The sequence below is a fragment of the Camarhynchus parvulus genome, chromosome 3 (genome assembly GCF_901933205.1).
Source record: "Camarhynchus parvulus chromosome 3, STF_HiC, whole genome shotgun sequence".
Classification (NCBI taxonomy): domain Eukaryota; kingdom Metazoa; phylum Chordata; class Aves; order Passeriformes; family Thraupidae; genus Camarhynchus; species Camarhynchus parvulus.
Genome location: NC_044573.1, coordinates 100,696,474 through 100,718,341, shown reverse-complemented (window position 1 = coordinate 100,718,341; position 21,868 = coordinate 100,696,474). Strand labels below are relative to the sequence as shown.

Genomic DNA, 21,868 nt, shown 5'->3' with positions numbered 1-21,868 from the left:
TACTGTGAGATGTTGTTGCATTTTGCAAGATAACTGTACTTATTTCTCTTTTGATCCTTTAGGGTTATTTGAGGGAAAAAGGCTGTTGCTTCTCACTAGTTAATAACTGGTTTCTTTCTCTTCAGGTGAGGCAAAGTAGACTGCCTTAAATACAAGTCTTATGGGGAGCAGCTGAGGGAGCTGCAGTTGTTTAGCCTGAAGAAATAGAGTCTTGGGGGAGATTTTATCGCTCCCTTAAACTACTTGAAAGGAGATTGTAGTGATGTCTCTTCTCCCAAATAACAAGTAGTAGAACAAGTGGAAACAGCCTCAAAGTTGCACCAAGGAAGGCTTAGATTGAAAACTAGGGGAAAAAGATTTGTCCTGCCTTGGAACAGGATGCCCAGGGGAGGAGTGGAGTCACCATTCCTGGAGATATTTAAAAGCTACATCACTTGGGGATATGCTTCAGTGGTGTACTTAAATATGTCAATGGTCAGACTCAACAGTCTTGCAGGTATTTTCCAACCTAAGTGATTTTATGATTCTGTATGCTTTTATTTACAGATAAAATGTGGAGGTGAGGGTGATGTCACTCAAATATTCAATGCAGGGAACTTGCACAAAAGAAAATTTCTATTTAAGAGAGAATTCTCACAAATATCTAAAATATACAAATATCTGTAATTTCTGTGGAGTTTCTCACATATGTGCTTCAGACATGCCTTATTTTGGATAGTTTATGATCTCATCTACAGGGTATGAGGTAAGATTTAGTTATGGAATGACTCATCATGCATCTTCTGCTACTGAAGTGTTTTTAGAGCAGGATAGGCAATCATTTGTGAGATTGCCATTGTGTCTGTGCATCAGTATTTCTTCTTTCAGCCTACGCCTCCAAGGAACCAAAAGTTCTCCAGACTGGGAGGTTGTTTTCTTTGGGATTTGTTTGTGATTGTGCTTGCAAATAGTCTGGTTTAACAGGTTTTAGCTCATTTTCCATGTGGTCTTTTGACAGTTCCAGATTTCAAGCACTTGAAACAGGAACTGAGAATCATATTTTGATAACATCTTCATCAGTCACAGCAATTTGCTTTTCATTCTTCAAAAGGAGACAAAAGAGGAGGATGTCTGTGGCACATTTCAGCATTGTCAGGGCTTCTGCCTTTGCAACAAACAACCTTACTACATATTCATCATAGAAATATTAGGACCTAGCACGTCAACCACCTGCCTGGGATACTGAGAAATCACAACACAAGTTTCAAATTTTCATTGAAAATGCAGAGTGAAAAGGCAATACTTTTAATCCTAGCCATCTTTTTTTTTTTTTTACAGGTAACAGTTTTGTGTCTAAGTAGCTCCTGTAGCACACATATTTAGATTAGCAAGGAAAATTTTGATAAAGATCTTATTTTCCACAGCTTCTTCATGCACATTTTGTTGAGAGAAATTGATATGTCAACAGTAAGACTAGTTATCCTCAGCTGGTAGGCAGGGATGGGAAGTAGAATGAACTCCCTGTAATCCAGAGGAAAGTAGTTAGTGACCTACTGAGCCAATTAAAAGCTCACAAGTCTATGGAACCAGATGGGATTCATCTTAGGCTTGTGATGGAACTGCCAGAACTCACTAAGCTGCTTTGTACCAAATATCTTTCCTCCCCTGACTAATGGGGGAGGTCCCAGTGTGACACCCATCTACAAGAAGGGTTGGAAGGAGGATTTGGGGAAGGACAAGCCTATCAGCCTGACTTGCTGCCCAGCAAGGTTATGGAGCAGATTATCCTGAATGCAATCAGCCCTACAGACAAGGGGTCAGACCCAGACAGCATGGGTTTAGGAAAGGCAGGTGCTACCTGAATAAACTGATCTTCTTTTATGACCAGATGACCCATCTAGTGGAAGAGGCTGTGGACATAGTCTACGTGGATTTCAGCAAAGCTTTCAACACCATCTCCCATGACAGATTCCTGGGAAAGCTGGCAGCCCATGCGTCCCAATCTGCATGTGCAGAGATGGGGGAAAGTTTGAAAATACTCAGAGCAAGATTAAGACACAAATGAGGTCAAATGTTTGTGACAAAAATGATAATTAACTTTTATTGACTATCAAGGAAGAGAGAAAGGAGGAAAGACAGAAAAGCAATGAAAAGCCAAAAAATTACAGAAGGGCAGGAAGGTCCTGAAGATGGACCTGGTAGGCTGGATTGATGGATTGAGATCAACAGCATGAGGTTCAACAAGACGAAGTGCCAGGGCCTGCACTTTGGCTATGAAAACCTCATGCTGAGCTACAGGCTGGGGAAAGAGTGGCTGAAAACTGTCCCAGTGGGAAGGGCCCTGGGGATGCTTGTTGACAGCTACTTCATGAGCCAGCCATGTGCCCAGGTGGCCAAGAGGACCAATGGCATCCTGGCTTGTATGAGGAGTAGTGTTCCCAGCAGGACTAGAGCAGACATTCTTCCCCTGTACAAGTACTTGTGAGGCTGCACCTCGAATGCTGTGTCGAGAACTGTGGCCCTCAATTCAAGAAGGACTTTGAGGCACTAGAGCAGGTCCAGAGAACAACAATGAAACTGGTGAAGGGTCTGGAGGACAAGTCCCATGAGGAGGAGCTGAAGGAGCTGGGATCATTTAACATGGAGCAAAGGAGGCCCAAGGGTGACATTATCACTCTCTACGTCTCCCTGAAAGGAGGTTGTAGCCACGTGGGGGTTGGAGTCTTCTCCCAGGCAAGTAGCAGCAGGACAAGAGGTCACAGTCTTAAACTGCACCAGGGGAGGTTTAGTCTGGAGATTGGGAAGAATTTCTTTACAGAAGGGATCATATAGATATTGCAATGGGCTGCCCAGGGAGGCAGTGGAGTCACCATTCCTGAGGGTGTTAAAGGAAAGACTGGACATGGTACTCCATGCCAAGATCTAGTTCACAGGGTGGTGTTCAGTCATAGGCTGGACTAGAAAATCTCAGAGATTTTTTTCTAATCTGACTCTGTGATAATGGGATTTTTTGATATAAGACATGAGTCTCCAGAGGGTGAGAACATTCAAATACTTTTTCTGATGGCTAATAAGTCTCTAGAGCACAACTAAGAAAAAGAAAAATGAATTCACTTCTTACTGTCCCTTTAGTCTGCTCAAGTTTGCAGGTTGAGAAACTCCATGTTTGTCAGTGAGTTGAAAACTGTGGCCAAAGGCATATCTCTGTCTCTATCTGATCATCACCATATCCCTGATTTAAGCTTCAAATGATGCAACTGCAGGGCATGAATAGCACCATTGGCCTTGATGTATGTCTATAAAGTTTTAACTGTGCATTTAAACTGCTAAATTATGAGCTGCAAAACTTTAAGTAGTGTCATCTTAGCTCCCAATGCCGGTTTCTATAAGATTGTAAGAGACAGTACGTTTTCCGAGCAATTAAGTTTATTTATAATTGGAAAACAATTCTGAATCATTTCCTCAGTGATGTGCAATGTTTGAGATTATGAACAGGCAATTATCATATCACATCTGATGAATTATAGATTTTAACTGTCAGAGAAATAGATTTCTAATTGGCCATTAAGTATTGCAACAAATAACTACAAGGAGAGACAAGTACAGAAAAAAAATTAAGTTTTATTCATACAACATTACATATTTATGTAGCATTTTAGTGCTGAGTAACTATGTAGACAGGAATTAGAAACGTGTGTATTCATGTTAATTTCTACCAGTTTCTTGGAATAAATAAATAGGTAAAATATTGTTGTTGTAATCCAAAGCGCAGAAAAATCAATCAACTCTCAGGTCTTTAATAGTCCTGATATACACAATCTTGATTCAGATTAGCATATTGTATTTTAAATATCTCTTTCTTTCTGGTGAGAAGGCTAGTGAAAGCAGGCTACACACACACACACACACACACACACACACACACACACAGTGTGTGTGTGCACCATAAATGTGAGTGTGACAGAGAGAGATGCTTCATGGTATTTTGCTAAGTTAAATATTTTTGAAAGGTGAAGAGTAGTATATACTTTTTACACTGTACTGGTGCTAGATATCTGTGTTATATGCAACAACTATGCAAAAAAATTCCCTGTAGATTTCATTGGAAATTTTATGCCATTCTTATGCTGCTGACCCAGTCAAAGGAATACATCCTTTGACCCATAGACATTTGACAATATAAATTGACATTAAAAAATCTTGTTATATACTACAAAAAGATGCCTCTATATTGAATCAACAATACTCTAGCCTGATAACATACACAGTATTCCCAGGACCTAACACTAAGCTTCTAGGTGCTTAAATTGGACAGCTAGTGTAGCTGTGGTTTAGATATCAGAGTCACAGGAGCAAGCAAATCACTAATGGAAAATTATATAAGGAAGAAATTTACTGTGAGGGTGGTGAGGCACTGGAAAACGTTGCCCAGAGGATGCTGCAAGTGTAACACTTCCCTGGAAGTCTTAAGGACCATGTTGGATGGAGCTCTGAGCAACCTGGTCTTACAATGTGTGGGTAAGAAATAGATGATTTTTAAGGTCTGTTTCAACAAAAACTATTCTATGATTCAGAAAGTTTCATAGAAAGGTACAATAAATTGACATGACTAGACACTAAAGCGATGGATCCTTAGGTATTCTAGGGTACAAGAGGATCACAGAGTCTATCTCTTGAGAGAATGGCCCTATGGAGATTGAACCCATAACTTTTCCATTATTAGCATCATGCTCTAACCAACTTATTTTCACACGCAAAAGCTACTTTGGTGGAAAGGAGCCCTTTACATTTATTGAAGAACAATCAAGTCTTCTAAGAAAATAGGTAAACCATTTGGTTTCTTAATTAATGCATGAAATAACTACAACTGTCATGAAAGAGAACTTTCTCTTATTTATGAATTAAAAAAAAAAAAGCAAGCTTTTATTTTTGTTTGACTCCTCTTCAGGGAGCAATTTATTCCTTTAGGATCAGGGTATAAAGGTCTCCATATGGGCTGCAGCTCTAAGTAGTTAGGAAGAGAGGCTAGTGCAATATACAGAAAATTATTATTAGCAATGTCTCACAATATAAATACATTTTGTTTTATGCTATGCTGTCTAGCTGCTAAGTCTTTACCTGGGTGTTTGTTTAAATCTTTGCATCTTCTGCAAGCCACTTGCCTAAGAACTAGACTCTTCCCTTTGTGGCAGCAGTACAGTAGCCATAAAGGGAGGAGAATGAAGCGGAGTTTCAAACTGAGTTTAAATGTGAAGGATTAACAGGAAGCAGTTTCTGTATGGCAGCCTTCATCATCCTGGCTTGCTACAAGAAGGATCTGTGGATAATTCAGATATTTTTCTGTGCTCTTTCAGTAACCTTGGGTTGAAACAAAGCTTGTATTATACTAATGTAGATTTTTGCCAGGGTTGCTTCATTAAGATTATCTATAGAATCATGATCCTATGAGCATTTTGTCCTGACATATTCTATTTAAATAAGTAATAAAATACAGGATTGCAAATTGTAATTTTTTTTTGTTTGTTTGTTTTTTGTTTTAATTATGTGAAATAAGCCACATACAAGTTTTGGTAGGAAATAAGTCTTTTGAATAAATTAAAACATGGTTTTGGGAAATAACATGACTATGTAAGAAATCCTGGGCCAAGATTTTGGTTTCCCTCCTATTTACTTCAATATCAAGTGCATTCTCATTTCTCAGTAGAAGACAGTGGCCTTTTTTCAGGGAAAAGGTACTCCAAATATTTAAAAATAGATAGTAAAAAAACCCAAAACATCATGCCACCCCTATCGTGTCTCATGATATGTCAAAGCAAAAAATTCTGCCACAATCACCTCTGTGATTTGGTGGGGAAGACCTATTCAGAGGTCAATAAATACCTTCATGATGAAACCAACGTCCTTTTTAATGGAAAGAAGATTGATTCAAACACTGAAGTTCCTTAAGCTTATTCATTGACTCAAGAATATATTGTATAGATTGAGTATCTCACCTGACCTTAGTGAAGCAGAGTACAGAGAAGAAGATGATTTTCAGCACCAAGGCCAGGCCAGAAAACCTAAAAGAAATTTTGTATTCACAATATGTGCATCATCTGAATTACATGCTGGGGTGGGTCATCATCCAGATGATCCAGATGATCTCATCTTTTTCTTCTTGTTTGCCTACATCCTAGTTTCCATGAAAAACAAATCAAGAAGAATATCCCTAACAAAAGCCAGTACATGTTGTAGAGTTACCCATTCTGGGCAATGCGGGGATCAGGTCAATACAAGTGCCCCAGTATGTCATAGATAAATGTGTGAGTGTATTGCTGCATAGAGGATAGTGTCTGCCTGTATTTGGAAAATGTCACTTTACATTCAGATATACTAGTGTAAATTAATGAAGTCCCATGTGGTAAATGTCAATCAATACCTATTCCAAGGTTAAAGTACAACCAGCAATTCTGTGATAGGGATTCAAAGCACAGAATCAATTAACTTTCATTTTGTTTAGTGCTTTTTTTCTTTTTGTGTGTCTTCTAAAGGATGTTTATGATTCTCAGTGAAACTTGGTGCAAACTTCCATAAAAACTTATTCAGTATGAATTTGTGTGCGTACATATATATCCATGTAGAAATAGCAATGACATGGATCATGTAGATTTGTAAATTTTTATTTTATCATTTGCTGATTTATCGCACAAAATTGTTGCAATATTATTACCAATTACAAAGCATGCAAGACTTCATAGTCTAACTATGCTTAATCTGCAATATTTCTCATAATTCATCTGAAAAGAAAATCAGATAAGGTCATTTAAGGCAGTTGCTGCTTTAATGAATAAGCAGCATGGATCTATCACTCTGGTGACAATCATATGAGACAGGTATATTTGCATACATACATAGAAAGAATACAGCATACATAGAAATACAGCTTTGCCTCCTTCATTTCAGTATAAGGCACATTCTTACATAGATGTATATGTATATATGGAAAGATAAATGAGTCACTGATGGGGTTTTGATTAATTTAATATTAATAATTAAAATTTATTTCAGAACACTAAAATTAACAAGTGCCAGTATCTCAAATGAAATGTGTTTGTGTTCATTTCAGGTAAAAGTTTGTCAGATTGTACAAAGCATGGAGTGAATTTCCATTCTGATGACAGAAAAATGCAGCTCTGCTTCAGTGGTGAATGAATACATCTATATCTGCCTCTGCTCAGCAGTCTCCAACCCTTTCAGACAGGGTAAGTGGGGTCAATTCTAACCAGGCCTCACAAGCACAGTTTAACCAGTTTGGAATATATTAAAAGTCAGTGCTAAGTAGGCAGTTTCTTTTAATGTTATATGAGTTTTTATTATGAGACCAGATATACCACCTTAATGCCCCAGGGCACTCTGGGGAGAGTCCAGAGAGATGTGATTAGAATCACACTGGGATTGCCATAGTCAATCCCAAAAAAATCTCTATCTGGATAATAATCAAAAGCAAAAATAAACTATCACATTATACACATATACCTCCATTTATTTGTTCTGCTAAGTGAAGCCACAACTAAGGAATGGGCCTTGTTTTAGTGTATTTTCAAGGTCACACCATGTACTTGTTTCTCCTGAAAAGGCTATAAATTTGCTGAGTGAACCCATAGGAGCAAAGAGTTGATAACAAATGGACTCTCTGAGGTAATCTAAGATTGTGCACTCAATTTCTAATTCTGTATCTTGACTTTTAAAATTACTTTGCTTTCTGTGGTGATGATGAGACTGTGAGAAAACATCCAGATAGGCCACAAATATAGCACACACACACAAAAACACACACATAGGGAAAAAAATCACTCAATCCACTGTGTTCTGGGAGAGAAGAACATAAACATATATATAGATCCTACAGATTAAAAATCCAATTAGAACAATGCTTACTTTGTTCACAATGAGGAAAGTTACTACTTAGCAGCAACCTAAGAAGTTTAGGGTCCACTGGGAACCAGAAAAGCCATTACATCTGATGAAGTCATAGAGATCATTAAAAAAAAATACAAAACCAAAGGGACCCCACCCAACAGCATCATCTTGTTTTCTTTCCAGGAAAATGATAGTGTTGCATGCCTGTAGCACCAAGGTAAGAGAGAGTGAAGAATCACACTTTCATTTAAGCACTGCTTTTCATCTGAGACAGTCCCAGGGTTTCCCTTTCAGTTCTCACAACTTGCTTTGAGGCCAGTGGGGGTTATTTTCCCACTTCAAACTAGCACAAATTGAGATGTGGAAAGTGTAATTGACTCAAGTTCATGAATCCAGTTAGAGGCAAAAGAGTGAACAACTGTGACAGTGGTCACAAAGGTTTTCAGGTGAGGGAAGAGACGAGAATGCTGACTCCATTATCAGAAGATTTGATTCATTATTTTATGATATATTTATATATATATATATATATATTATAACTATACTAAAAAGAAAAAGAAGGAAAGGTTTCCAGAAGATACTGAGCTAAGAATAGACTAGAAAGAATGATAACAAACGCAGCTGGTCTGACTGAGAGTGAGAGCCAGCTCTGCTGTGAGTGGTCACTGAACTAAAACATCTACACCGGACCAATCACAGATCTACTTGTTGCATTCTACAGCAGCAGACAATCATGGTTTACATCTTGTTGCTGAAACTTCTCAGCTTCAGCAGGAAAAATCCAGAGAAAGGATTTTTCATAAATGAAATGCCTGCGACAAACAACCTCCAAGAGGTTTCCATTCATCTCTTCTCTGAATCTCAAGCATAAAAAATCTTAATGTGCTTTCAGTTGCCAACGCTCTTGAGTTTTTTGTGCATGAATTATACTTTGTTAGTGTAGTTGGCTTGTGAATTTGGAACTTTTTCCTTCTTTATAAGTGTCTTTTTATTTCAATAACAATAAAGGGAATGCTAAAATGATCCCAATGGTTTCTGTCTCCATTGCTAAAAATATGAGCTCTTCATGAATGAATGTGAAAATAGTGTTAAAATTTGCTTTTATTATCCACAGAAAAGTTTTCCACACAATTATCTGTTTTCAGAGTCCAAACTGTAAGAGTTTTTATATTGGGTATAAGGAAAACATTTATTTGAATGAAATACAGGAATTAGCTGCCCAGGGTAGCAATAGTGGTTGTCACCATCCCTGGAGGTATTTAAAAGACATGCAGATATGACACTTAGGGACATGTTTTAGTAGTGAATTTGGCACCTGTTAAGTTAATGGTTGTACCTAGTGACCTTAGAGGTGCTTTCCTACCTAAATAATTCTATGTTTCTATGAATATGAAAGGGAAAGCGGTTTTGAATTTCTTTGTTCTTGCAGTGTAGTGTCAGGTGTTTCAACTGCTGTTTGGAGAAAGTCTCCAGGAGGGCGCAGACCTATGCATCTCCAAATAGCTGGATTATTTTGTGTACTTAGAAGGTTGCAGCAGCTGCCACTTCTAGGGAATGAATTATGCTGGAAAATTTATACTGCGCAATATGCTGAATAACTGTATTTTAATTTATGCATTGTTTGTTGGCAGCAATCTGTGACAGTATCAGCTTCTAACATAATTACTGACTATCTCAAACTGACAACAACTGATACCTTGCAGCAGACTGATAAACAATTATTATAGTGTTCACCAGAACATGCTCTGTGCTCAGTAAAGCCAACAGTGCAATACTTTTGGAATTTCTGGAGGTAGAGAGGATGTGTACATAAACCTGCCTTTTAATTAGATCTATATTAAATGCACTTTTCATCTAATCTCTCATCCTCAAAATGTAAGATACTGGCTACAAGCTTGTTGATATTTCTCTGGTAGGCTTGATGTTTCTCAGTACGTGCATATAGAAAAGCCAAAGAAGAAGCCTATTTGAAAGCACCACTCAGGTAGCTGTGACCCCCACTAGATTTGCCCAGTTCTGGCTGATTTTCAGATCTAGAAAACAAAGAAGGGATAGAGGAACTTTGTTGTGTGACTTTTATGGTGTTTACTTCACCCGTAGTGTTACACAGATAAACTGGAGAAGCAGAGGTTGATGCAAACCATCAGTTGGTCTCATATATGCTGAAAGCCAAAGGTATTGCCTTCAGCTTAATGACAAACAGGACCATTAGTGGTTTATGATGCCAATCTCTTCAGAAAATAATGCACAGCTGGAAGATAGCCCCTCAGATGTGGAGAGGAACATCCAGAGATTTGTGGTAGTGTAGTGGAGGTGGTGTTAGATGAGGCAGCCAGGTCACCATCTTCCTGAAGGGTGGGAGCAAGCATCCCTTTCCTAGATGTACCCTGAGTGCTACTAATCAGCATTTGGGCAGGGGGCTTGTTTTTGGGATGAGTATGTTGTGTGTCCTGTTCATTAAATTTTAAGCTGTGTGTCGCTGAATTTTATGGTTTAGTCCTTCTGGCCATACCATTTAAATTTCCCTGTAACAAGAAATCAGAGAGGAAAGGCTTGCTTTAAGAAGTGGACAGATGTGCAGTCAAAGCTAAAAAATACACTTAGAGAATTAAACTAAGAATAGCAAAAAAAGTAATACTGATATATCAGAAGATGATGTCGAGGAGGTGCTTAGATCCTCTACAGCATATCATCTCCTTTCAATAAAAACATCACAAAAATACAATTAAATATCAAATAAAATGAAATAAAATGTCAGGTACATATACAAAATATATAATTCTTAAGCAAATGAAGGACTTCAAACTAAATAGTAAAATGAAATCAAATAACTTGCGGCATCCTACATTACATATATTTGTCAGTGTTGCATGCATTTACTTTTAATGCATTTATTGGTACCTAGTTGTTGTGTTTTAAAGTTCTTGGACTTTTAGTTTAAGATACATTTTTCTGAATGGAAGTTACCTAGTTAAAATTTATTATGAGACATGAATGGTATGTAGGTGTTTCAGAGCTTTTAATGTTCCTCTTCTGTGTGGCTTTTTTTTTTTTAATTCTGTGTAGTATCTGTCATTGTAGATTTTCTGTGTTTAACCAGTTTTCATTCTTCCCACCTGAGCTTAGTCTGTGCACATCTGAATATTAAATATGCTGGAAAACAAATTAGCAATATTTTATCAGATCTTAAGTACTAACTGCATTTCATTTTACTGATATCTTCAAGCTGTTGCAGAGAAAAACACATCTATAAAATCCTAGCAATTTTGATATAACAGAAAAAAGGTGGAGAAGATGGAAACAGGAAATTGTATCTAGTGGCACTGAAGACAAATTGTATAATCAGAAATCCCTATGTGCCATTGCCATATTCATTTATCATTAAGAGACATACTTCAAAACAGAAAGGGGAGTAAACTTTTTCTTCACTTGTACAGAAAAAGGAGTTGAAAATCACAAAAAGGTATTATTTTTTAAAGATTAGAGATCTGTTGGTCCTTTGTTAATTTATCTATGACATACAGTTAAAAATACATTGAATCTTACTTTTACAAATAGTTTATCCATTCAGAACTGGACTTATTGTAACTGCAAATATCAGAAAATTGTACTGTTTTTTCTAAATTCCTTCCGTTTAGAGGAAATGATTTCTCTCCCTGGAATAAACGGTCCACAGGGTGAGGAAATAAAAATACTGGCAATGGAAAACTGCAAGTCTCTTATACCTGGCTATATTGCTTCTCAAATAAAGAGTTACATTTATGCACGAGTAGCAAACATTGCTGAAAAATACTTGAGGGTCAGTACCAAGAGGCAGCTCTTAAATTTTGTGTCACTCATAATATAAATGAGATTCCTGTGGGAGTGATATGCTAACACTGAAATTTTTTTGTAGTGACTTATGCTATAGTATCTGATTGTCAGGTAGATTTCCAGTTGACAAGGTGATTTCATGGAGAAGCAGTTCAGAAAGTATATTGAAGGCAGTTCTATTTATTTATGTGGCAAATAATCTTAAGTTCAGGGCTGTTAGTTTCACACAAAACAACACCTTAGCTATAGAATGAACTCTTGCAGTACGGTAAAGTCAGTTTATTAGTTACCTATTTATTATTTATGATGTACTAAAGACCTAGAAATCCCATTCAGGATCAATCCCTAATTAGGCCTAGGTTGAACAGACAGATAAGAATAAAGAAATTCTGGACTCCATAGGCTGTGCAGGTAATTATTTGCAACTTCTGATCCCCTTGACAAGAAGAAATCTGTTAGTTTCTCAGGAAGAAGTATGAACAGAGGGATTACCTTGCTGAAATCTTGAACATAAGATACTTGATGTATCAGACATGTTAACATTATAGTATAAGTATTACAAATCATGTACAGACATACCCAACACTGTAACTGAGAAGGGACTATGATCAGAAAATTGCAGATAAATCTCAGATCTGTGAAAATGTACTTGTGTGTCCAACTGCAAGACACCACTGAAATGATCCCTTGCACATGTGATATGAAAACTAAAACTTGAGATTTTAATCATAGAATCCTAGAACCATTGAGTTGGGAAAAGACCTTTAAGATCATTAAGTCTAACCATTAACACAGCCAAGTCCAATCCCAAATCATGTCCTTAAGTGACACATCAATACATATGTAAAATATCTCCAGGGATAGTGATTCCATCACAGACCTTCAAAACCTGTTCCAGTGCTTGACAATCCTTTTGATGAAGAAATTTTTCCTTCTATCCAATCAAAACCTCCCCTGGCACAACTTTGGCGTGGTTTTGTCTTGTCCTATTCCTTGTTACTTTGCCTCCAGGCAAGACAACTCCAGCTTTATCAGCTGGTCCCACCAGTCTTGTGCTCCAGACCCTTCACCAGCTCTGTTGCCCTGCTCTGGACTTCCTCCAGCACTTTGATGTCCTTCATGCACTGAGGGCCCTAAAACTCAGCACGTGATGCAAGGTGAAGCTCATCAGTGTCATGTTCACGGAGATGCCCTTATCCTGCTGGCAACACTACTTCTGATACAAGCTGCAATGCAGTGATGCATCTGAAACATTGGCCTTTTTGGCCATGTTCTGGCTCATGTTCTGCCAGCTGTTGACCAGCATCACCATCCTTTTTCACTAAGCAGCTTTATATATACTCTTAGAATCATAGAATCATTAGGTGGAAAATACCTTTAAGGTCATCAAGTCCAGTTGTTAACCAAGTCTGTAACACTGTATGGGGTTGTTGTGATACAAGGGCAGCACCTGGCACTTTGCCTTGTTGAACCTCCCACAGTTGTTATCAGACCATTGATCCAGACTGTTCACATCTTTCTGCAGAGCCTTCCTGTCCTCCAGAGGATCAACATCCCCACCCAAACTTGGTGTCATCTGCAAACTGACTGAGGAAGCACTCAATGCTATTGTTCAGGTCATTGATAAAGATCTTAAACAGGACTCACCCCAACACTGATCCTTGAGTCAGTGTTGACTCTGGTGACCAGCCGCCAACTGGATTTACCTCCATTCACCACCACTCTCTGGGCCCAGCCATCCAGAGACTTTTCTATCCCGTGAACAGTGCATTGACTGCATTCACCATGAGCAGCCAATTTCACCTGGACAATAATGTGGAGAATGGTGTCAGAGGTTTTATTGAAATCCAGGCCGGCAACATCTACAGCCTTTCCCTCATCCACTAACTGGGGCATCTTGTCATAGAAGGAGATCAAGTCAGTCAAGCAGCAGCTGCCTTTCATAAATCCCTGCTGGCTGGACACGATTCCTTGGTTGTCCTACCTGTGCCATATGATGGGGTTCATGATGATGTGCTCCTTGACTTTCCCCAGAACCGAGGTCAGGCTGACAGGGCTGTGGTTCCCCAGATCCATCCTCTGGCCTTTCTTGTAGCTGGGCAGCATTTGCCAACCTCCTGTCATCTGGGACCTCCCTGAGTAACCAGGGCTGCTGGTAAATAATTGAAAGTCTCTCAGCGAGTGCTTCTACCAACTTCCTCAATACCTTTGGGTGGATCTCATCTGTCCCCATAGACTTGTGTGTGTTTAAGGCGGGCAGCAGATCACTGACCACTGCCTCTTGGATTAAGAAACTTCATTCAGCCCCCTGTCCCTGTATCCCAACTCAGAGTGGTGGGTACTTGAAGGACAGCTGCTCTCACCGTTAAAGGCTGAAACAAAGAAAGTTTTAAGTACCTCTGCTTATTCCTCATTTATTACTGTTTCCCCCTGTATCCAATAAAGGGAGGATTTAAAATTAGGTCTTCCTCTGTTGCTTTTTCTAAAAAGCTTCTTTGTTATCTTTTATGCTAGTGGCCAGATTAAGTACTAGTTGAGCTTTGGCACAGCTGATTTTCCACCTGCATTACTCCAAAGCATCCTTGCAGTCCTGAGTTGCTGCCCTTTCTTCCAAAGGCTGAAAACTCTCCTTTTTCTTCCTGAGTTCCAGCCAAAAGTCTCTGTTGTGCCAGGTCAGTCTTCTTCCCTGATGGCTTGTCTTTTGGCATGTGGACATGGCTTTCTCCTGTGCCTGTAAGATTTCCTTCTTAATGAATGGCTGTTTTGCTTATGTGAATTTATAAAGAATGCTCTTATTTTACTGTAGACACAGTTTTGGCTTTCATAGGCTTGTTAAAGAATCTGGTGAAACGTGTTCTAGTGAGTTTACTGAACCAAAAATAATGCACAACATGATTATGCCCTTGCTTATTTGGTGTGTTCTACTATCCAGGTCTGGAAGAATATTGATTTCTATTTTTCTGATGAAGCAGGATTAACTGACCACTTATTGAAGGAAGCAATAGATTGTGGATATTAACTGGAGGAAACAGTTAATTCTCCTTAGCTGTCTATTTGCATATGAGTGCATGGCTTGAAGGCAGTTCTGGAAGTTCCTCTTAATGCTGTCCTTGAAATCTCATTTCCAGTGTTTAGACACGGTATCAAATATCTCAGCCTACAGGACCACAATTATCAGCTGCAAAATACACTTTGTATCTTATTCTCTCATTGATTTTTTTAGGCAGTACAAAGCAGTCCACATCCTATGGATAACTGAGCATATTTTTATCACATGTGAACATTTCCTTACCTACACGATAAAACTGTGGTTTTACAACCAGCTTCTTAATTATTTGCTTATTGACAAAACAAAATATGCAATTCCCCTATTCTTTTTAAACACTAAACTTTTACTAGATTCTTTTAAATGCTTTTTTTCATGTATATTCTCTGTCACTGAGAAAAAGTGATGTAGGGGCATATAACCATAGGCCATGCTATATATGTTTGTGGAAATCTATTGACCCTTAAAATAATAATAAAAAAACCCCACTAAGTTGGCAAAAAACTCCAAATATCATTAAAAATGTCTGTTTCCTGGTGTAAACACTTCTGTCCAAGGCATTGTCATGGTAAAACCATGAATCTTCAGATCTTTTCATGCTTGTCCACATGAACACTTTCACACATCACAGCATGCATTACTGAGTTGTTTGTCATATTCCCAAGTATTTGTAATAACCAGTTTTAAGTAAAATGACAGCTACAGTTATTGCTTGGGCAAAGAAATATTTTCAGACATGTCTGTACTTTCTGCCACTTCCATGCTCCTAGGAGTATGACCATTAACACAGTTGTTTGAAATTACTGTTGTTATAACACCATTTTTAGCATACTAAAATCAGAAACTTCACATTCAAGTTATTTCTACTTATTTGTTCATTTATTTAGTTAGTTGGTTGGTTGGTTGGAGGGGTGGGTTGATTTTGGTGTGTTTGGTTTTTTTTTCCTTTTGGCTTAACAGAAGGTAACTGCTGTTTTTAGTTTCAATTTTCTGTTTTAACACTCAAAGTTTCTAAATACTGACATTCTTGAGAGTAACTATTTAATTTTTTGGTATTCAGGTTTTTGTAAATTCCTAATTTCTAAATTAAATTGTAGAAAAAAATTCATCTAAATTCTTTATTGAGTAGGTTTTTCAAAGACAAATATCTTAAGATTTATAAAGAAGAAAGTATGGCTAGATTTGTGAAAATAGCATGTTGCTCACAATATATTTTGCATTTAAAACTGTCTCCTAAGGGCAAAAGCCATTAGTTACTAATCCCTTAATGAGAACAGACACTCTTAACTGTGTATTTTGCTGAAGAATAGTTTGCACTTTGCCCTCAACATTTGGCTAATTAGGTTTCTTTAATATTAATTCTACAGGAAATGTAAGATAGTTCTGGTTGCATTTGTGGCTTTTTCTGATGTTTCTGCATGCATTTTTTGTGTTGTTTCTGTATGTTTCATACTTTTCTTAGCAGCTCCTTGCATGAAGGTGATGATGGGTGTGAATGAGAAAGGGACAAAGAAGACATAATGCCTGATAGAATGTGATTCATATTGCTGTAATTCATATTTTCTGTGCTGGTAATGTGTTCACATGTAATTAGACTGCTAATGGTGAATTATGGAAATGTAGACCACACATTCTAACGGGATTAGAAATGGTTTGCATAATATTAATTCAATTTTTAAAAAAAAAAATTCTAAGTAATTATAATTTTGGGGTTTTTTTTTGCCCCCTCATTGAAAAAAAACCAACCAACAGTATCTGATGACACACTACTTGAAATCAATTACTAATTAACTGTCTGAATCAATGGGTATAATAATGAGCATGTTTCATCACAGTTTTTTTTTTACAGAAAAGGACTATAGGATGTAGTCTTAATTCAATAAAAATAATAGAGAAAATAGAATGAATATACTTGAAACCTCCTAAAAAGTCTATTTCCTAACACAAACTACTTTAATGACTTGCTCAAGACCTACTGCAGGCTTTAGCAGAAATGTCAGCATTGAATACTTAATGTGTCTCCCCTACCTCCTGCCTAGCAGCAGAGTTCAACAGTGCTTCAGAGGTATCTTATCTTCTGAAGTTTTAATACTCCTAATTTATTTTCTGAAGAGAAGGTAAAACCTTAGAGCAGACCAACTGCCTCTGACAAATTTGCTGCCGGCAGAGAGCTAAAGGGAAGAGGAATCCACAGCATTCATCTTTCAAACAAGTTGTGTATGAACCATGGATGACTGCACGTAGATGAATTTCAAAGGTGGACAGTCCTGTCTCATCTGGGTGTTGCAGGCTGCGGCAACTTAAAACCAGCAGGGATGCTTTTAAGTCAGGTTTTTTTACATGAAAAGCTAAATTTAGATAACAAACTTGATGCTTAGTTTGACTTTTTAACCACAAATGTTACTTGAAATTAGTGTTGTATTCCTTACACAAAAACAAATCTTTTACTTTTGAGGACCTTCATTTTTGGCTTCAGCCATTAGTTTGAAAACAGTTCCTCATATCAGAATTTTTTGGTCACATATAAAATTCTCTAACCAGGCAAACTATTAAGCATGCTATATTAAATTGTCCTGAGGTTCAAAAATCAAAGAATTTTCTATAAATTTAAAAGCAAGAAGAGAATTCAAGGTCTCATAAAGATATGCCTTTTTAAAGTTTAGTTTCAACCAAATGTTTAGTTATTTCATTATCTATTTGGAGCATCCATTTTATAGAGAAAATTCAGCTCAGCATCTTAGTCTTACACTGAGGATGGCAGTTCTTTATGTTGCTCTTGACAAGTTTTTTTTACTTGCACTTCTTGTTGGAAGCATAAGTTGTTCTCAAGATGACCCTATGGCAAAATAGACCTAGAAATATCATGGCATTGAAAGCCTACAATGGGACTCATAGATACTTGTCTACATATTCTTAGGAGTTGTAAGATCTTCTACAAACACAAAACGTGAGACACAGCAATAGACAAGTTTGGGTTTGTTCTTTTTACACTGAGAACTAAAACAGAATTCTCAAACTTTCAAATCTGTTTTAAATTGGAGGATGTATTTTACCAGAGTATTTTATTTATTGAAGTGTATTTTACCAGAGGACTGAGAAGCGATTATTTGAATCTACTCCATCTGTAGTCTTCCCATTGATTGCAATGGGACTTCACTTAAGCCCTTTATACACAACATTTTCTTTCATAGAAGAGCATCTGAAACTGGTTCATTTAATCTATTCTCACACTAATTTAGGGTTATTTCCCTATAGCACATGCATTGACTTGTTTAGTTTAAAATATCACAAAAAATTTTCACCAGTTCTAAAATTTTCCCCAGGACTGTTTTTAACTCATTGTATCATAGCAATTTTTAAAATTTTATTGAGCAATTAACAAACAAAAATCAAAGTTCCCCTCTTCAAGTTCCTTCACTCTTATTCTTTATAAAACTACTCTGCTTGCTATCTTGACATTTTTAAGATAGTAATATTTCTTTTTGTATATGTTCCATTACTTAATGGAATGGTAACTGGTTTTAACAGATCCTACCTGTATTTGTTCTTTACAAAGCAATATCAGATTGCTTTCTCATAGGTGTTCCTCCTTTATAATTTTCAAAAAATAGTTACTGCTGCTGTTTAATTAGTCACTGCACTGTGATTTCTCAAATATATCTGCAGGCAAAATTAGCTTTTCTCTTTCCTATTGTGAAAGAATGTGCTCCTATCTGACAGGGAGCACTGTACTTTTCTCCTAAAAAACCAGTTGTTAGAAAAAAATGAAAGGAAGGATATATCACAAATGGAACAAAATAAAGCACTACAATTGTGTATTTCTGGTCTTTTAAATCTCCATAGAAATTAACACTTAATTTTAAAACTGAGGTAATCATATTCAGTACAATGCTCAGATCAAATAGCAAAGTTTAGTTGAACATAGATTTTTTTTCATATTCTAAGATCTTGGTTGTAGTAACAATTAAGAGAACATGTAGAGAATAAACTTTCTGAGTGATCAAATAATCTGTAATTGTAGGCTATCAAATTTATCAAGCTGTATCTTAAGCATATATATCAACTTTTATAAGTGCTTTTTCTCATATTTAAAAAAAAATCAAGTTCAAAAGTAGTTTAGAACTTGTACCTTCAGGGTCTCTCCAGCAATTTTGTCATTAAATAGAATTATAAACTTCACAGTTTTTGCTTTCCTACTTCTCTTTCACAGTAGGTCCACTACTTCACTTTCAAACTGTATCCTGTGTTGCTGAAAGCAACAGGGATTTCCATGCTGGTTTCAAAGGCACAGAATACTTGCAGTATCCTCAAATATAATTGATCCTCAATAGATGGGCCATAATTTTAAAACAGTAAAATCATGCTTAGATGTTCAAGAGAGTTTACAAAGTGGAAAAAAGCATCTCTTCTAATGAAAGGAGCATGCTCTTCTTTCATTAAGAAGAAAAAGAGTCAGTGTAAGTAAGAACATGTATTAAAGGATCTTTTCCCTCCTTGTTTTTCCTAACAAAATACTTGCTTTCCAAATTGATAAGTAATATATAAGATCAAGAATAGGTGATTCTATTGTGTCATAAGTCAAGCTAACAGAACAGAAGACCAGTTTGGCTGAGCTGGGAACTTTTCATGAATCTCAAAAGGAACAAAAAATAATTACATGACCTCAGGAAGTAAGATTTGAAGGAAGAGCAGTGCTGTAGTTCATTCATGTGAAGTGAAGAAACAAAAAAAAAGCCATTTAGAGTTGAAACTGGCCAATGTTGTTTCAGAAACAAGAAGGACTATTTAAAAGCATATTAATAACAAGAACAGATATATAGCAAACATGAGACCAATACTTTTTGAAGATGGTCATCTGACTAACATGAATTAAGAAAAAGATGAGATAGTCAATGAGGTTTTAGACTCTGCTTTTAAAAGTAGTGATAGACCTTGGGATGCCCTTTCCCTTGAGTTGAAGGAGCACAAACATGGGATCAGTAGCTTTTCATTTGCAATGACTGCAAGGGTAAGGTACCAGCTGTATCAGCTGAATGTTCACACAGCCGTGGAATCTGAGAGGATTCATCCCAGAGTACTGAAGGAGGTAGCAGATGTTATGACAGGAGCTCTCTCAATCATCTCAAAAAGGGCAGTCCCTGCTGACTGAAAGCTAGCCAATGTACAAAAAAGCTAGCCTAAGTACAAAAATGGTTAGAGAAGATCCAGGGAACTATGGACCTCTTAGTCCAGGAAAATTATGGAGAAGATGATACTGAGATTGAAAGATCATATTGAGGCATATAGAAAAGCATTTTAAGAACAATTAAATCATCAGATACAGTCAACACAGTGTTCAGAAAAGAAAGTCCTGTTTAACTAATTTGATATCCTGCTATTAAAGTCACCCACGTAGTGGATGAATGAAAGATGTTGGATTTTTAGTAAAACTTTTTATATTTTCCATCACAGCATCCTTCTGGACAGTGTATTCACCTTGGGACAAGCAGGTTCACAGTGTGCTGAAGGGCAGAGGTCAAATGGTTGTAGTGAGTGGGGCTACATCTCACTGGTGACTGTTATCAGAGGTGTTCCTCAGGGTTCAGCTTTAGGGCCAGATATGTTAATAATATTTATCAATGATTTGGATGCCTGAGTTGAATGCACCATTAGCAAGTTTGCTGTTGATACTAAACTGGGACATGCTATTGACTCTTGAGGCAAGATGCCTTGCAGAGGGGTCTAGATAGATTGAAAGTTTTCAAAATAATCCTGGGATGAAATTCAACTAGTCCAAATGCCAGACTGTGCACCTAAGACAGAGTGACATCAAACACAAGCAGAAATTTGGAGATGAGTAGCTGGAGAGCAGCCTTGCAAAAGGATCTTTGTGTCCTGTGCAGTATGAGGCAGGCTGTCCTGCAGGCTCAGTATGAGGCAGTGCTGTGCCCTGGCAGCCCAGAGGGTAATCCCCATCCTGGGGTACATCAAAAACAGCAATACAAGCTGGTCAAGAGAGGTGATGAATCCACTGTACTCAGCATTGGTGCAGCCTCACCTGAGTGCAGTTCTGGTCCCCACATTTTAGGAACAATGAGAAGGTCCTTGAGCAAGTCCAGAGAAGGGCAACAAAACTGATGAAAGGGTTGGAAGGAGTTCTCATTGCCCTCTACAGCTTCCTGAGGAGGACAAGTGGAGAGAGAGGTGCTGTTCTCTTCTCCCTGCTACTCAGTGATGGGACAAATGGAAATGGTTAAAAGCTATAGATTTAGGCTACAGGAAGAATTTCTTTACTGAGTGAAGAAGCAACAGGCACTGCAACAGGCTTCCTGGAGAGGTGGTCAATACCCCAAACTTGTCAGTATTTAAGAGGCGATTGGACAATGTTCTCAAGAACATACTTTAAATTTTTGTCAGTCTTGAATTGATCAGGCAGTTGGATTAGATGATAATTATATGTCCCTTCCAACTGCTAAAGTCCTATTCCATTCCATTCCAAACTTCAAGAACAAGTTAGTCTTTGAAGAGTACATAGCTGTCATTGACACATGGATCAGTTCTGGAAAGAAATGCCAGCTATGAGAACTTCAGCCAGGGAGGAGGACTTCATTGCATTGCTTGGTGTGCTCCATGTGCAATGCCAAACAGGTCTCTGAGAACATTTATGCAAGAAAGGGGATTTAAAAGTTAGTATTAAGGCAGAGCAAAATTATTTGGACTGTAATTAGCCACATCAAACAAAAGAGACCATCTCAGTAGCTTGAAACACCATGCCTGAAGTGTTTAAAATTAGAACTAGACAGGATATTGAAAAGTATTGAAAAATAGTAAAAAAAAACCCCAAAATAGTAAAAAAAAAAAACCCCAAATAATAATAAGCATAATAAGTAATAATAATAAGCATAATCATATTGAGTGATTTTGATTGTTCACACATAGACTAGATGAACATTGTGCTATTATGTGTTACATTTTTAAAACTCAAACGCTTTTTGGAGAAATTTGCTGCTAGGAAATCACAGAAATTAATTTTTTTGATTTGTTATTGAGAGATGCAGGATGCCTGATCCAAAATTTTTTTAATAGTGACTGCGTTGATTACCTACCTTAGAAAAGCAAAAATAAAATTCATAATTCAACAGAATAGTTCTT

The 21,868-nt window shown here is 37.3% G+C and overlaps 1 pseudogene; it reads left to right on the top strand.

The window, feature by feature from the left end:
• The first annotated feature begins 2,550 nt into the window (after positions 1–2,550).
• LOC115901811 overlaps positions 2,551–21,868 on the top strand; it is a 150,086-nt pseudogene continuing 130,768 nt past the window's right edge.